Source organism: Acyrthosiphon pisum, chromosome A1 (assembly GCF_005508785.2).
Source record: "Acyrthosiphon pisum isolate AL4f chromosome A1, pea_aphid_22Mar2018_4r6ur, whole genome shotgun sequence".
In the NCBI taxonomy this organism is placed as follows: domain Eukaryota; kingdom Metazoa; phylum Arthropoda; class Insecta; order Hemiptera; family Aphididae; genus Acyrthosiphon; species Acyrthosiphon pisum.
The window spans coordinates 130,720,901-130,738,259 of NC_042494.1; positions in this window are offsets into that span (position 1 = coordinate 130,720,901).

The following is a 17,359-nucleotide window of genomic DNA, read 5'->3' on the forward strand; positions in this document are numbered from 1 at the left end:
AATATAAAGACTGTAATCGACAGAAATGTACCTAAAATGCCTATCCATAACGCCGTGTTACTACAGTTTTAATATAATCATATTATTATTATTATATGGCTAAATATAGCCATAGTTTCCGATGCTTAGGATCAATAAAAAAATAATATATTATGCGTTAGAATATTACATTTCCAAAAATTGGATCCACAATAGTGCACTTTATATACTGATGTATCCAAAAAGTATGTTATTTAGAGATGTAGAGATATGAGTTTGTATTATACAGGTCGTATATTATTAGATAATTAATAATTTGATATTTACTAATTATTATAATTTACTATGAATTGTAACTACATTATTTTAAATTTACATTATTTTTAGTCATTAATACTTTAAATATTAACTATCTGTAAAATAGTTATTGTATTATTGTGTTTTTTAAAATGTTTTCTGAAATTATTAATCCATTTTAAAATTTGTCATAATGTAGGTACAATAGTCTCGTGCGCCGCGGAGTCAATGCGAAAGCAGTTCTCGCGGCGTCGTCGGTTTCAAACTGAAAAAAAAAGGTACAATAGTCTTATAGCCTGTGTTCAGTTTCCAATAATTTAAGGTATTTCGAAGCTAAAGTTATATAAGTACGGTATAATATGGAATTATACAAAAAAAAAAATAATGTATTTTAACAATTCTAATACTACATATCTAATTTTTTTGATTTTGAATAATACCTTTAATAGTATTTAATGACATTCTTTGTGTATTTAAAAACTATATAGCAAAATTAAAACCCAAGATTAACATTAGCTTTTAATCTATTGAGATATAAAATACAATTAACATAATTATAATATATTGTAAAAATGTTATGCTGAAATAAAATATTATATAAGATGACATGATATTTAAAGGTATTTAAGTTTTAAACCCTCATCAGAAGACTGCGAGCTAATGATGGTTTCGCAATTATTTTTGTTATCTTTTTCGGTTTAACTTTAACACTTTTAAGTGGAAAAAGATTTAAAAGTTTCTTTAAAATTTGGTAGTTTAATGCTGCATTGCTGCAGATGGTACTTTAGAGTGGTTAATATAAAAAAATTTCAGTTAGCCAAATTAGGTTTTAAATGAATTAATGTCAATCTTTTTCTCGGTAAACCGAAATTCATTGGTCTAAATTATTATTAAAGCAATCATAAATAAAATGAAACCATTTTTTTAAAATAAAATTTACCCACCCTCGTAAACCCATTAAATTCACGTCACACAAATTTCAAACATCGGTTTTGATATGATTACATACTACTTGAGATAATATGACATTTATATTTCGCTATTCTCGGGATGACAAAATATCATTATCTTTTATATCGCTGTAACTTTAATTATTTTAACTTTTTCTTCATGGAATTTCTGCTGAAATCGGTTTTCTCCAAATGCAAGTACCATTATGCCTACAATTTAAAGTATACATATTATATACGTTGGCTGTTAGTTCACTGAATGCATGGTATACCTGGGTAACTAATTAATTTGCAAAACCCCTCGTTTAAATAAAACACTGAAAATTAATTCAGCGTCACGTTAGTAATATTACTATACTGTAACATCTGACCGTTTTGTTTTTAAATTTCAATTACTTTATCGCTCCAACACATTACGAATAAAGATTATCACTTTAATAGTGCTCGTATTGTACACCGCATCCGCATAGATCGTCGGAATATTGGTTCGGTACTACGGTCCATAGAATTTATATATATAAAAAAAAGTTAAAGTTAAAAAATTAAAAACTCAGAATACTGACATTATTCAACATTTAATTTTCATGGCTAAAATATTTATAATGTTCGTATAGTTTTGAACAAATTGTCATTCGTAAACTAGTTTAATTATTAAATTTGTTTAAAATAAATAAATGATAATAGCAATCAAATCAACACAAAATATAAATGCAGAAAAAGTAACAGGTAGGAATAATTGGTACGACTTACAAATAAATATTATGTATAGGTAATTATTGAACAATATAGCAAAACGTATGAAATAGTTATTATAATACAAAAAAAAAAAACTGGGCTATTGTAATTTCAATGTTTGAGTAGGTACCCTTTATGTAATTTGTATTGTGTAATATATATAATTTATATATATATATATATTTTTTTTTTTACTTTAAGGCGTAACTACTTCCAACCAGTGTTGTGTTTTAGATAAATTTATATAGATATGTTATCTAGATAAAAAATTAAATTGACATCTAATTTTTATCTAGATAAAAATTATAGCCATCTAGATAAATTTATCTAGATAATTCACAAAACCCATAGCTAATAATTAGTAATAACTATTTTACAATATTATCATTCAATATAAAATAGATAACTTAATAAGAAATCTCATTTGTATTACTTGCAAAAATTAGTTCTAAAATAGTTTTACATTTATTATTAACTATGAATAATGCACAGATATAAGCTACTATTATAGTATATTATAACTGTTGAATAATGACGATTTATTTTGTCAATATGCATAGGAGATGCGAATTATTTATATAATTTTATAATATGACCCATACGGGGAAGTCTCACGCTTGTATACAATTTATGATTTTGCGAACGCTGAAAGAGCCTTTACAAAAATTAGAACTAGAGATACCCCTCCATACATAGGATATACTCTATGCCACCATAGGTCCTACGGGTAAACAGGGTTTAACATCATGTTGGTTTACGGGCTCGTTCCCTATGTTCAGACTTCAGATCATAGGTAAACGTAAACCGAATATTATAGAATATTATATTATTATATTATATAAAAATATATTTAAATATATATATTATTCGTATATTCTGTGTTAAAACTATGGAATATAGCATTTGTATAATATACCAGTAAAAAGGAAAATGGTTACTCATATAGTTATATGATATTCAAAATTTCTTTAAATTTACTAAATAATTTAATAAATATTTATAAGGCTTAAACTTTAAATGTATAACTATTTAATAAGAATTACAATAACACCACAGTTTCTACAGTACAAATTAAGTAAATTTGATATGTCAATTATTAGAGCCTGGGTCTTAAGTTTTCACCAAGTGTACGCAATTTTATGTTTGATGGGAGTGAAAATAAAGACAACATTAAATACAGATGCGTATCACAAAATAACTTTTTTTTTGCATTATTCAGAATCTTTTTTTATGTTTGGGATAATATGATGTTACCAAATTATCTTTAGCATGCTTGGAATATTGTATAATTATGTAAATATTGTAATAAAAATACAAATTTATTTTAATTTTCAATTATTAGTATAAATTAAAATTTTGAGGTAATACCTTATATAAATATCTAGATAAAAATTATTTTATCTATCTATATCTAGATAATTTTGGATTCAGATATCTTATCTATATCTAGATATTTTTTTTTTATCTAAGCACAACACTGCTTCCAACTTATTATAAGTTTATTTTACCCCTGGAAACCTTGATGTCAAGGATTGTTGATGCTAGCAGTATTCCGTGTTTATAATGACCCCGCCAGTTTTCCGTTTACCATCAACATAATACAAATCGCAGAATAGGTACCTATACACGTCACACGAGGTGTTAAATTTGAAATTGATTGAATAATAATTGATGTTATACAACAACAGTAGTTGCACCCAGCCTGTGTGCAGGGTGACTACCAGTATATTAGACTACGTATTGTTAAACGTACTCTAGTATACGGCCAGAAACATACACATAACATAATTATAAGCTTATAATATATATATAATATATATTATATTATTATATATATAATATATATATTATTATGATTGTAAAGTTACAGATAAAAATGAAGAAAAACGTATCGCGGTGAATAACAACAAAGAAAGATGTAAAATGAGCCAGATGTGCTAAACATAATCAAAAGTAACCCGCAGCCATTGAGATATTAGAGGAACTGTTTATCATATAGTTCGTTTTATAAGCGGTGGAATAGAATGAATTTCTATTTCTATACTGTTATGGAAGTTTGTTTTATAACGAATAAGGGAAAGTAGCTTTTGATAATAAATATTTCCTATAAGTAAGTTATGTAAAAATTTAGATAATAATAAAATAGGTACTTCTATTTTTAAGTAGAGAGAGTGATACATTTTAACATTACTTTGTACAAACAATGGGGAGGCCTGTTAATGTTAAAGTTAAAGGAGATAAACCGTAGAAAGTTATTTCGAACTGATTCAATCACTTCAATTTGCTTTGAAGTGTTATTGCCTATTGGTTAAAATTAATGGACAATATTCCAAGGTTTGACGAACTAGGGCACAGAATACAATTTTTGGAGATAAATTATCGCTGAACGATCCAAAAGTTCGTCTAATAAAACCTAGGTTGCGCATATGAAATATTTATATTACCTTGTTTTTTATCATTTCAGTAGGTATGACCTGAGAAATTAAATTTTGAACCAACAATTATTATCGAGACGTAAAATTAAATTATGCGTCCCGATAAATTGTATACTATCTAAAAAACGATTACCATAACAGCAAAAAAAAATCTTATAGAATTCTCAGAAATATTAACTCATTCTCGTTAAAATAATCATAATGCGGCATATAGGTATTATATCAAACGAGTTTGTTGTGTTTTCTGGTACGGCTGCGCTCAGAACTTGTGCGATCATTTATCACATTAGTCCTGTGACTGAATTATATAATGTCTCAACTTGCACACAAATACAGGCAAGAGCCCCCTTACGTACGCGTATTTTCAAATATTCTGCATTTTTTTTTTCATTTTAATACACTCCTCCCGGTAAAACTTCTCGAAAACTTTATAGCCCGCGAACTGAATAGAATTTATTTTAAACACGACATAAAATGTATTTTGAAAAATCGTTTCAGCATAATATTATTTACCCGCGTGCAGGTGTTAAAAAAATTATATTCTAATATCATTAGTAAACGCATACTTAGTCGTATGTCCAGAACTCGTTTGAAAGAGATCTTTATAGCTTAGGTATACCACTATATGCACGAACAAATGACAATTTCGCCAAAAGCATTTCAGGAATACATTTATATGAAGTAAATGTGATTGCCCCCAATACCTTTCAGCTTCAGGAAACTCACATAAGTAATATTATTAATTGTATTATAGCCATTTAGCTTTATCCAGAAGATACCACACAAGTAAGTGACTATCACTGTCCTACTATAAATACATTTTTGCTTTGACTAAAAATAATAAATTAATAAAAATGGAAAAAATCGTATACCTCAAAACAACCTAAAAACACTTTGAAGTGCAAGAAAAAAAATCTAGTTAGACTTTCCTATACTGTATACACTATTATTCTACTACTTTATTTCATCCACTGAGGTTCAAATTCATATTAGCTTTATTCCACCGTATTAATAAAATATTTTTAAATATTAACCACATCCTCAACGGTTTTATAATGTGTTGGTACAGCCTTGCCAATAACTCATACAGGATGTTTCTGTAGAAATTACGCTTTCTTTCCAAATTTTTAAGATGTCTGTTTCTGCGTCGTCTCTGTCCCTGTCGATAGCGTTTCCCCTAGCTTTAATATTTTTTTTTTTAATGGGATTCGATTAGAATTTTGGGTCATCGTAGATCTTAAAAATATTTTTAATCTTCTGAGCGCAGATACAGACCTTTCTGCGGTGCAAGAAGATACTGGATATTATGTTAAAATAATTTCACACACGTGACTTATCCACGCAGTTTTCTCACAGCGAAAGAATAATCTACATATGTGGAATTACGCCACACACAGTGAATAAAAATCGTTTTAAATATTTTTTTACGAGAATATGGTGTCAACCGCGAGCGTGTCCGATTTCGCAAATTATCGCGTTTGGATGGTTCCGTTATATAGTTTCATCTTCCTAAGTACCGTGGATAATATTGCAACAGCAGCGGCAACGTCTTTTAGAGATTCCCCCAGGTAATGAATGTTTAATCATCGCACATCGGACATATTATATACGCCTTTGATTGTTATTATTTCCATGTACATAATATAATAGAGTCGGGTCTAGTGGTGTACATAATATATAGGTAGGTACTATATTATAATGTAGTAATAACATTAAACGCGTTTACGTTTTCCGGTACGAATACTAAAATAAACATATATTTACTATAAATAATATACCTATATAGTACCTACATGACTCGGTGACGGAGACGATGATCTCGAATTGAATTAATCATCATCAGCTATACGGTAAGTATAAGTAAGTTATACTGAAGCTCTCTGTGAACTATACGTCGTACAAATTGAGTGCTCTGATGGCGTCTTCGCGCGCTAGTCGATCTGCAGAAGAACCTCACAAAATATTTTATGCTAAAAACGGCATATCCTTCCCGACAGTTGTGTCAGATTTATGAGTTAAGGGGTAGGGGACGTTGTTTTAAAAGGAGCTTGCTGGGATATTATTTTTGAAACCTTGAATATGATGTTTTGAAAAATCTCTATAGTTAACTCTACAAGTCGTCACGTCCATTATTATGATAATATTCTTGTTTTGTCACAATTTTTCAAAACAAAGACATTGTTGATACCTATTTCGTTATTAAATCGGTAATAAATAGGTAATAACGTAAAGTGTAATACCTCGTCGCACTTAAGTTTCATTATGATATTATGCAATAACATTAGAATAGTTTTACTATTGTCATAGTTTTTATCACATATCCTAGAAAAATAAAGATTTAATTTTGGAATAATTGGTAATAATATAGGGTTATCCCTATTGCTCAAGAGATTAACTATTTAGTTATTGTCCCAATTACAAAATTCCAGGCTGTACCTTGGCACACCAGGCAACACCACGTCCCTCCCTCCCCCTTCACAAGTGATGCCAAAGTTTTAAAAATATACTATGCAATCGTACGTCTAGGGGTATTTCGTTTTATTTCAAGAGCCAGTGGGTAGGCCTGGTAGTCAGTCAATGACACGTCTTTTATTTTGAGTGTTGTGGAGTAGGTTGTAAAAATAGCTACCTTAAGCTATTATAAGGTGTGTTTTATATTGTGCATGGCAAGATATCGGACTACGATAACATCGAAAAGAAGAATTCAATAGTGAAAACTGTGATGAAGTTTGTATTTATGTCATGACGTAAATGAAGGTAACTTTTTAGAAATTATGAAATTACTTTTCATCAAAAATGAACATTTTAAAACAAATTTTAATTTATTACCTAAAAATAACAAATACATATCGCCTGAAATACAAAATGATATAATAAAAAATACATCAACGCTTGTATTACAATTAATAGTAAATTAAGTTCATATTGGGAGCCAGATATTTAGTTTAATTGTAGATGAGGGTAAATAGTAAAATAATGGCTTATTCATCTGATGACATGAAAACAGAACAAAAAAGAATATTTTTTAATATTTTAGATGTAATATATTTCGAAATGAATCGATATTTTAATACAGATGATGATATGTATGCAACTTTAGAAGCTTTAGATCAAAGTTCATCAACATTTTTAGACAGTGAAATAATCTGTAGTTATGCTGCATTTTATTGATCAAATGAATTTATTACCAAATCAAAATGTCAATGTCAACTAGGAAAAACCTTATTTTTATCTGTATCTGATCTTTTTAAATTATATTAAGAAGTAAAAAAATACAAAGTTGAATTTGAAGAATTAACAAAAATTATTGAAAATATTTTGGTCGTTCCAGTATCTAGTGCCTCAGCAGAAAGGAGTTTCTCGACGATGAAAAGAGTAAAAACGTGATGAGATCAACGATGACAAGTAGCAGACTAAATAATTTAACTTTGATGTCTATTGAGAGAGAAATAAGTGGAAAATTCATAAAAAATCCATCTTCTGTAATTGACGAGTTTGCATCAATGAAAAAAAGAAAATTGGAATTTTCAATTTAAAAATATTTTTATTAAGCTATATCTTTTTTATTAATTTAATTTTAAACTAATAGTTTTAAAACATAAAATAAATCCATGTAATATGCCTAAAATAAATGTATAACATATGGTATTCCGATACTTTTTTATTTTATAAAAATATTCATTGGTAATCCTTACATCAAAATATCGGGCCTACCCAGAAAAAAGTGTCTAGCTACGCCACTTATTCGAGGACTTGGAAATTAGAGATCACGCGAATGTTGTAGCGAAACGTTTAGTTTTGATTTTATGAACACAAATACACGCACTTCATGATGTACAAATACATTATAAATAAATTATAAACCAGTTGTAATAGGGACTTCTCAGTAGACTAGAGTGAGAAATACAGAGTTTAAATGTTCTACAATGAGACAAGTGAAATAAATCAGCTATAAATAAGATATATCTATTGATATTTGGAAAAAGTGTTTTAAATTGTTACCTCCGACCGATGATCTTGTTTTTTTTTTTTTTTATCATTTTCGGGAAATAACAGTTCAACATAACGAAAAAATTGGTTTTTGATTACGTAAAGTTTTTTTTTAATTTTTTCTCAATGCAAAATTTTAACGTTGCCTTATCTAGTTAATGTATTACTATTTCAACTTCAATAATAAATTCTAACACGTTCTCTATATTTCAAATATGTAATAAACAAATCACCAATGTTAACGTCAGCGTGTAAAGTTGTCATGAGAATGCGAAGAAGTCAAATGGGCTTCAATTTATCAAAATAATGAAACAACTTTAAAAAGTTTATATACTTTTGTTTATGATTATTTAAATATTTTATATGAATAATAACATAGGTAGGTATAACAATATTAGATACCTACAGTATAATAACTCAAAATAATACACAATAACAGTATAATGCACGAAATTAATTTATTAATTTCTTTTAATATGTTATACTATATTATATAGTTTGACGTGTTCAATTTTGCCAGTACGACTTAATACACTAGTGCATTGCAAATAAGCCAATTTTTCCCACGAAAAAAAATGTATAGCACAAAATGGTCAATTTTTGAGCTATCAGACAAATGTACTCACAGTGAGATATATATGTCTGATTCGTTGAGTACACATAGAAATGTTCTATCTTTAAGAAGATACATATTATAATCAATTTTTGTCTCAACGTGGACCGCTCTCTCCTATTGTATAGAAATCTGTGAATTATATAATACAGTGAAACTTATATACAACGAACTCCCATTTAACGACATTTACTGTTTAATGAAATATTTTGTAAACTTATTTAATTCTATTTAGTGGATTTCGCTATAATACAATTTTTTTGTTTTTGTTGCCCGTGAGACTTCAGAATAAATAAGTTTCACTGTACCTACCTGGCTACCTATATATGTGACTGATGTGTGCGTCTCAAAATATAGGCGTAGAGACGTCGGGAGAAAAAAAGTCTAAAATCAAAAATAAGATAAAATGTACATTGCTGAAATATAGATGATTATACACATGGGTAAAATAATAATTTAAATCGTATTAAAATTGTTGAAATACGCTTTTTAAAAAATAAATAATTAATATTCGTTAAAGAGAAAAAAAATAAGACAATAAATTATGATTATTATTATTAAAAATTATTTTTACTACCTACTTCGTTATATAATGTTTTGTTTGATTTTCGAACAAACAGATTTCGCATCGTCTCCCACGAGTGCATAATATTTTAATGTGGTATGCTGCAGTTACGACGAACTCCCAGCGGGACGAGTCTTGTACAGCTTTAAGTATTATAACTGATATAATATGTATAGTATTTACAATCGATATTATGGTATGTGGAATATGAGAACAGCATATATAATTTCCGGTTTCCCGAAACGTATCACATTTTTGCCGAGAATTACGAGCCGATTAGACGTGCATCATATTATTACTATCATCATCCATAATATTATATTGTGCACAGGTTCATTATTGGAAGAATATGTACGGAATTTGCGGTGCACTTCTACGAACGTGTTGCGCTGGCGCTGTTCGGAATAACAAATTATTGTCATATTTGCATAATACCTATTATGTGTTTATACGTGGATCAATTATTCGTAAAATTCAAGTTAACCGTCCGTCGAGTTTTTTTTTTTTTGCGAGTACCTATTGAAAATATAATTTAATAAAATATGTATTTAAGCATAAAAGGGATGGTAAGCGTGCTTTTAAAAATATCAACGTGATCGTATATAATGTATTATTATTGGAGCTTTGAATACAAATAGTAGACACACAAATGACACAAATACATCTGCCGTGACCGCGTTATGAAAAAACAAATTCAACAAATTGGTAAATAAATTGTTAGATAATATTTTAGTTATTCACGGAATTTCTATAAACGAATCCTAACATTTCCTCTAGAGAACGGAGAAGGAATTTTTTTAATATTTGGACAAAATTACAAAAATGTTGGAAAAACTGAAGTTTGTATAATATTATAAATACATATTGTCAAAAGTTCAAACTTTAAAAAAGTTCTCCCGCGGTTGTCTAAAGTTTATGTCTAGACATTTTATTATTTTTACAACATTAAAATCAAACCATACGATGTCTCACAATCTTGTCACAGCGGAGCGTCTAAAAACGATTTATTTTTTCGACCGACGAGGACTACCAACTTAAAGTGTTGCAAAAATATTTTATTTTACACATATGCAACTCATATTCCAATTTTACATGCTCCAATAAAACATTAATGCAACAATCCATTGTACAGTGGGATATATATTCATAATATTTATTATATTTTTTTTTTTTACTGTTTAGATAAATTGTTTAGATCTTTACAGATATAGCGTAATATAGAGTATGTAGAGTAAAAAGTACAGAGTAAGAAAAAAAATTAACATGAGATTACTTGATCAAGTAGTCGCCCATTAGTAACACTTGACTTGGAGGTGTGTAATGAAAGTATGAGAAATGGCGAAAAAAAATCAATATGGCAGTTATAGATTTCTCTACAACATCTGCTTTTCAGTCGGCGGAGATGATTTTCAGGAAGCACCGATGTATTTAATTTTCTGATGAGTGAGTTTTCATGATTACCTAAACGTGAGAAGAATTGCTTGGAAAATGCTGCAGATTCTCCTTCAATTGTTTTGATAATATGTATCCGCCTTAGCAACGTCAGAGCATCATAAGTATCGTGAAGGATTTGCTTTGAAATGTATGGTAGAGAAATTGAGACTTTACGTAGTTATGATATTCTGGTGAGTTTGGATTTTATTTAAATTAGTTTTTTAGATGCGCTCTACAGTAGAGTTATAACTTATATACCGCGTAAGTTTTTAATACTGTCGTGTATAATATTAACAGTCTGATTTTTGTGCTCGAAAATTTATTTTCTTATTATGTAGTTTTGAGCACACGAGAACGAGTTTTTAGAATTCATGTTTTTCATCTTATGTGTGGATTTCGAGTTAATCTCTCACCATGTGTGCGTACTAAATATTTAACTGTATCAGATGAGGGTATAGACGAAGGTTTTTCACTGAAACGAGTAGTAAAATCTATGTTTTAAGGTGTTCCCACAGTAATTGTAAACGTAAATATTACATCAACAACAAAATAACGCCCAAAGCACTGTGTTATTTCAATAAATTCCATTTAACTATTCGATTTGTTCACAAATATACACAAGTTGTTATAAATGCTTTCAAAAGTGTTGTTGAACTGATTAGTGGAATAAAACTTTAAAACTTTTAATGGTATCGTTGCCATTTTACTACACTCGAATAAACTATAACTGCTTATTATTAAGCTAAAAGACTTACAATACTATTTCTATATAAAAAAATACAGTAAAAAAAAAGGTTTTGTTCCAATATCCAATATTTATTCATAAAAATGTTTAGAAAAATATTTTGTTTTTGAACATTGTTTTCGTTGAAAAAAACCCAAAAATAAACCACTACGATAAACAAAAGAAAATCCAATATTATTCTGTACATTTATTGTGATAAATACCTACTTAAAATTATATAAAAACAAAATTGAATTAAGTATTAGAAAATTACCTTAGCCAGTTAAATGGATCATGCCGTATACCATACTATAATATACTGAGTGATCCATTTAACGTAAGACGCTAATTATTTCAGAAAACACTAAAGATTTTTTAGTAAATTTCTCTTACTTAAACTCTAAGTCGTTACAAAACGAAATTTACAAAAGAAAATTATATTTTTTATTATCTATTTCTTTTTTTTTATTGTTATTGTGCTTAAACTTTTTACTCTTGTATGATTACATTTATTTTTAATTCTATATTCTGAAACAGAATATTATTCAGATAGTTTTTCGATCGATTAAAATCAAGAGTTATAAGTATTCAAAGTTTAGATGACAGTGGACCAAATATGTTGCAGGATAACCCCTGTGGCACCAAAACTTTAAATACTTAAAAACTAATGGTCAAAAATAGATATTTATAAATCAAAATACTCTAAAAGTTAAGTACCTATTCTGCTTTGGAATAAGGAATTAAAAATGCGTTTTGTCATTAAAAAAAAAATAGTAAAAATATATTTTCAAAAACGTTAATAGTTTTTAGTTATGATAGTGTCTAATAAGTGTCTCGAGTTAAATGGATCATCCGGGATACGGGCACTAAAACACATATATCGGTGGTGTGTGTGTGTGTGTGTGAAGATAGTTTCGCATACCTCCCGGTCGAATTCCGGCACGATTCGAGTATAAATCCCAAAGACGCGGTGGCGGCAGATAGGCCACGAGGCGGTAGATATAGTTAGGTAGGTATAGGTACGTAAGAAATCGAAACGATATAATATATTTTGAGAGATAAAGTCCTCGGAAACGGGCTATTCGTTTATTTGTATATGTACGCGATCCGCGTGTTTGTGCGTGTTCTAAACGATATCTTAAAGGGTTTATATATATACGATGGAGTATATCGACTTACGTGCGCCGTCGTGGCGCCGGAGTAAAATGCTAAAGGTCCGGCAACAAACTTTTCCCGATACCGCCAACGCGCTACCACCTATAACCCATTTCGATTTATCACCGGCCCATGTGCGTCCACAGTCGTTGTTACCAGTCAAGATCGTACATATTATATATCTAAGTATTTATCGTCTATATGTGTGTACATATTATATATTAAAAATATAATACAATATCAGTATATTATACGTGCTACAGAGCAGGAGAGAGCGGAATTAGTTGTTACAATTTTGACATAATTAATAAATTAATTAATTTGACATATATAATTCTTATAATTTCTCTTTTATAGTTTTATCATTATCATTTATGTTAGGAGATTTTATCCAGAAACTTCTTAGGTAACTTTCTGTATTAAAAAAGTAAGAAAAAGTTAATTTGCAATACTAAAATAAAAATGTTTTAGTCACCCTATCAAACTATAACAACTTGCCCCAGGGTGAGGTAAATTGTTACATCCCAGGAGCACATTATAATTTCCCTTATTATAATGTCTATATAATTTTAATTAATATTATCTTTGAAAAAAATTTACTTTTGTTAAAAAAAAAATCCTAAAACTGTGGATTATACTTGATACCGTTCAATTTTACTAATTTCATCACAATGTATATTAATGTGAAGTTACCTAATGATACTGAAATTATGAATTTGTTTTTTGAGTTTTCAACAATGACGGCTTTGAACTTCGGAGAATATCTACAACAACTGAAGAAGTTGCAAATCTACACCAATATTTTTCCAATCACCAACAAATACACCAACTATACCAAAAGAAGTTTATTACATATCTCAAAATGAATTAGAAATTGCAATTATTCATCAAGTAATGAAAATAAAAATATATTTTGTCTAGAAAACTACTCTAAATGTCGATAACTAATTATTAGTTATCGAATATATACAAAATATATAATATGTTCATCAGCATCCGTAGAGACGTTATTATCTTTAGTAGGAATCATACAATGTCCAAATCAGGCGAGGATGAATGATACAGTATTTTAAAATTTTAATTTTTAAAAGGGAATTAGCAATTTTTTTGCAATTCATGATTAATATCATATTTATTCTTTTTAATTATTAGTTTACCATGATTTATATATGTATACAGTTATTTTTTAAATCATATAATATTATGTATATAATGTATTAATAATTTTTTTTTTATTATAATCAAACACGTCCTAACCAACTAAAATTTAAAATTTATTTTGACCTCGAAATACACGAAGTGATGTATTTTACCCATATCTGTATATATAATATGTATATAAATAAATACATTTCATAACTTTCTTTTTCTAAAAAGCGTAATTGTATTTCCTTTATTTAATTATAGCTTATGTGATAAAATTTTGTTTGGATCCATACAAATTTAGATCAAAGAGTAATCTTTGATTCAAAACTTTTATATAATCTCCATGTAGGTATTCATGTGAAGAAAAAAGCTCTTTACTTAATTGGAACGTGATCAAGGGAAATCGCATGACTCTTTCGGATTTTACATTAAAATGCCTTTTCACCTTTATTGTTTGTCTCCAACTGGGCTGTGCTGTGCTTCAATTATAATATGGGAAACATACACCATGGCCCATGGTGATCAAATTTAAAAAGTACAAAATAATTTACTTTGTTTTAATTTTTTAAACTTTAAATGCAATTTATATACTTACTCCTTCACGCTCTGACAATGAAGATATTCTCTGTAATTTAATTTTAAAACCTTTGAAAGAATTTTCCAATATAAGAGATTTTTATTTGAATTACTTAATAATACTATACTGATAATTCTTCCCTAATACTTAACTCATATTTCGTTTAAAATAAATAATCATAATATCAATTGCTTAAAATTAATATATTCCTCATTATATCCAAAATCAGATACAGGAAAATATGTTAGTGATTTAATTTCTTATCTTTTATTGTATCTATATTTTAAATCATATCAGTTAATTATTTTGTAAATCGGAGTGACTGTCCATTACTTAAAAAATAAATATATAAAGTTCAACCTGCAAATTCCATAGGTTCTGTTCTGGCCTCTGCAAATCCAAATGTTATATTTTTATCAATGACGGTGACGTCGGCCGACAAAAATATCGTCGCGTTACAACTATAGGTAAATGATAACCAATATAATTTTTTTTAATTCCAAATCTTATAGCACAATTTAAACTTTAAAACAGAATACTTTTTTGAAAAATATTGATGTAAAAAAGTACTAAAACAACAAATATAGGACAAATATTTTTTTTTTCAATTATTAAAATGTTTTTTTTTTTTTTTAATTTACATGATTGGATTGATTTTTACAGTACGCTATGTAAGTACACCATGCATCCAAAGTTTGTAAACAAAATACTATTGGTTCAGTATTAAATATAACATGTATAATAAATAATAATATATTGTACGATTTACAAAAAAAAATAATTCTATTAGAAAAACAATTTTACTAAAGTTATAAGATTGTCATTTGAAAGTCCTACAAATCTACATGATAAAAAATGCATATTGTTTTCTAAATAAATAAAAAAATGTTTTCCTATTATCATAGAAAATTATTATTCATGTAGTCGCAGTTACATTTAACATCCTGCGCGCGTACTTACGAAGTTATATATCCTGTCTCTGCTCAATATCTAGATATATAAAGTTCCTATATCTTATTATAACTAGGGCTCGGAACTTAATGTACTTACATAAAAAGTACCACATATGGATTCCTTTATGTGCTTACAAAAGTACAACTAGGTATGCTTTAAAAATATGCACTTATTTTTTTCTCTCAATTTTCATAACACAAATATTTTACTAAAATATATTTGTATGTTTTATAATTTTTACTAAATATTTATTAATAAAGACGGTAAATTTTATGAGAGTCATATATCTAAAAAACATAATACAATAATACCTAGTAAAAATACAAAAAATAAATATAGATAGGTAAATTTTGTTATTTTAATGAGTTTATATTTTTTGTTGTCACATTTTCATCATTAATCACAAAATAACTAAATATGCAAAAATATTATGCACTATAAACTTTTACAATTGTTCCGCAGTTTCGTGAAAATAATTTCAAGCTTAGGTACTTGATAATAAATCTAACACCTCCCCCCCCCAAAAAAAAAAAAAAAAACATGCAAATACAAAAACTTCCGACCCCTAGTTATAACAAACGTATACCACAGCAGAGGTACATAATAATATACCCTTCAATTCCCATCCACTCTTCTGTTTGGTGTTGAAAATGGCGTTGTACTTGTCACGTCGTTATCACAAATTATTTTTATTATTATTATTATCGTCTTAAACGTCCTAGCGAAAAGCATTCGAAATTATATTATAGTATAACAATTAACAAGTTAAAAAAGCTCACACTGCGAATCCTCTAAATTTCGGAGGTATAAACGTATTCAAATACAACGAAATAAACTATTATTCTAAACAGGGCTTGGAACCGAAATTAAAAATACCGGTATTTTAACTGGAACCTATTGAAAATTTTGGATCCGAAACCTTACCGAAACCCTTTTTTGATTTTCCTAGGAACCTAAACCGGAACCGATATTTGTCGCAAGAGCATTTTTCGGTTAATTTCGGTTTTTTTCGGTTCTAGTTTTGTTTAACTATTTAATATATTTAGCCAGGTAATACATATTATTAAATAATAGTTGATTCTTAAAATTTGGTTGTAAATGTATACGGGTAATTATAATTGTATATTTCTATAATCTAACAGTTCCAGGAAACAATAAAATATGAGCATTTACCAAAATAAATATAATAAATATTGTTATTCGCCCATTGGTTTGTAAAGCATGTGGCATGTCGTTATGATTATTTTCTTATATTTCATAATATATAAATAGTTTTGGATACAATGTCTGGTAATGTTGATGAATGATGATTGATGTCTATAACAAAATGATTATTAAAACGATCAAAATACACACCTGTATAAATTGTTATCAGATTGTGACAAGGACTAATAATTAATAATATTATAATGGTTAAATGGTACACATAAACATATTAAATATAATTTCTGAACAGTTTCTTATATATAATAAAATAGGACTAATGGGCGATAACTAATAATCTGTAATATTCCCAATGTTCGTTTATTCTTATTATAAGCTATCGAATGATAAAGTGCACGATTGAATACCGTTATTTTTGTTGAACATTCGAAAAACACTATCGAATTATTCGATAGTCGTTATTTGGCATATTTATTTCATTGTTACAATAAAATAAGTCAACCTGTTTTTTAAATCCAGAATTCAATTGTTAATAAGGTTATTTTAATTTTTTATTATATTGAATTTTACATGAAAAATAAGTTTATACATTTTGTCTTTTAAACCATCAAAAATACTATTTTTTAATGTCTAGTCTGGAT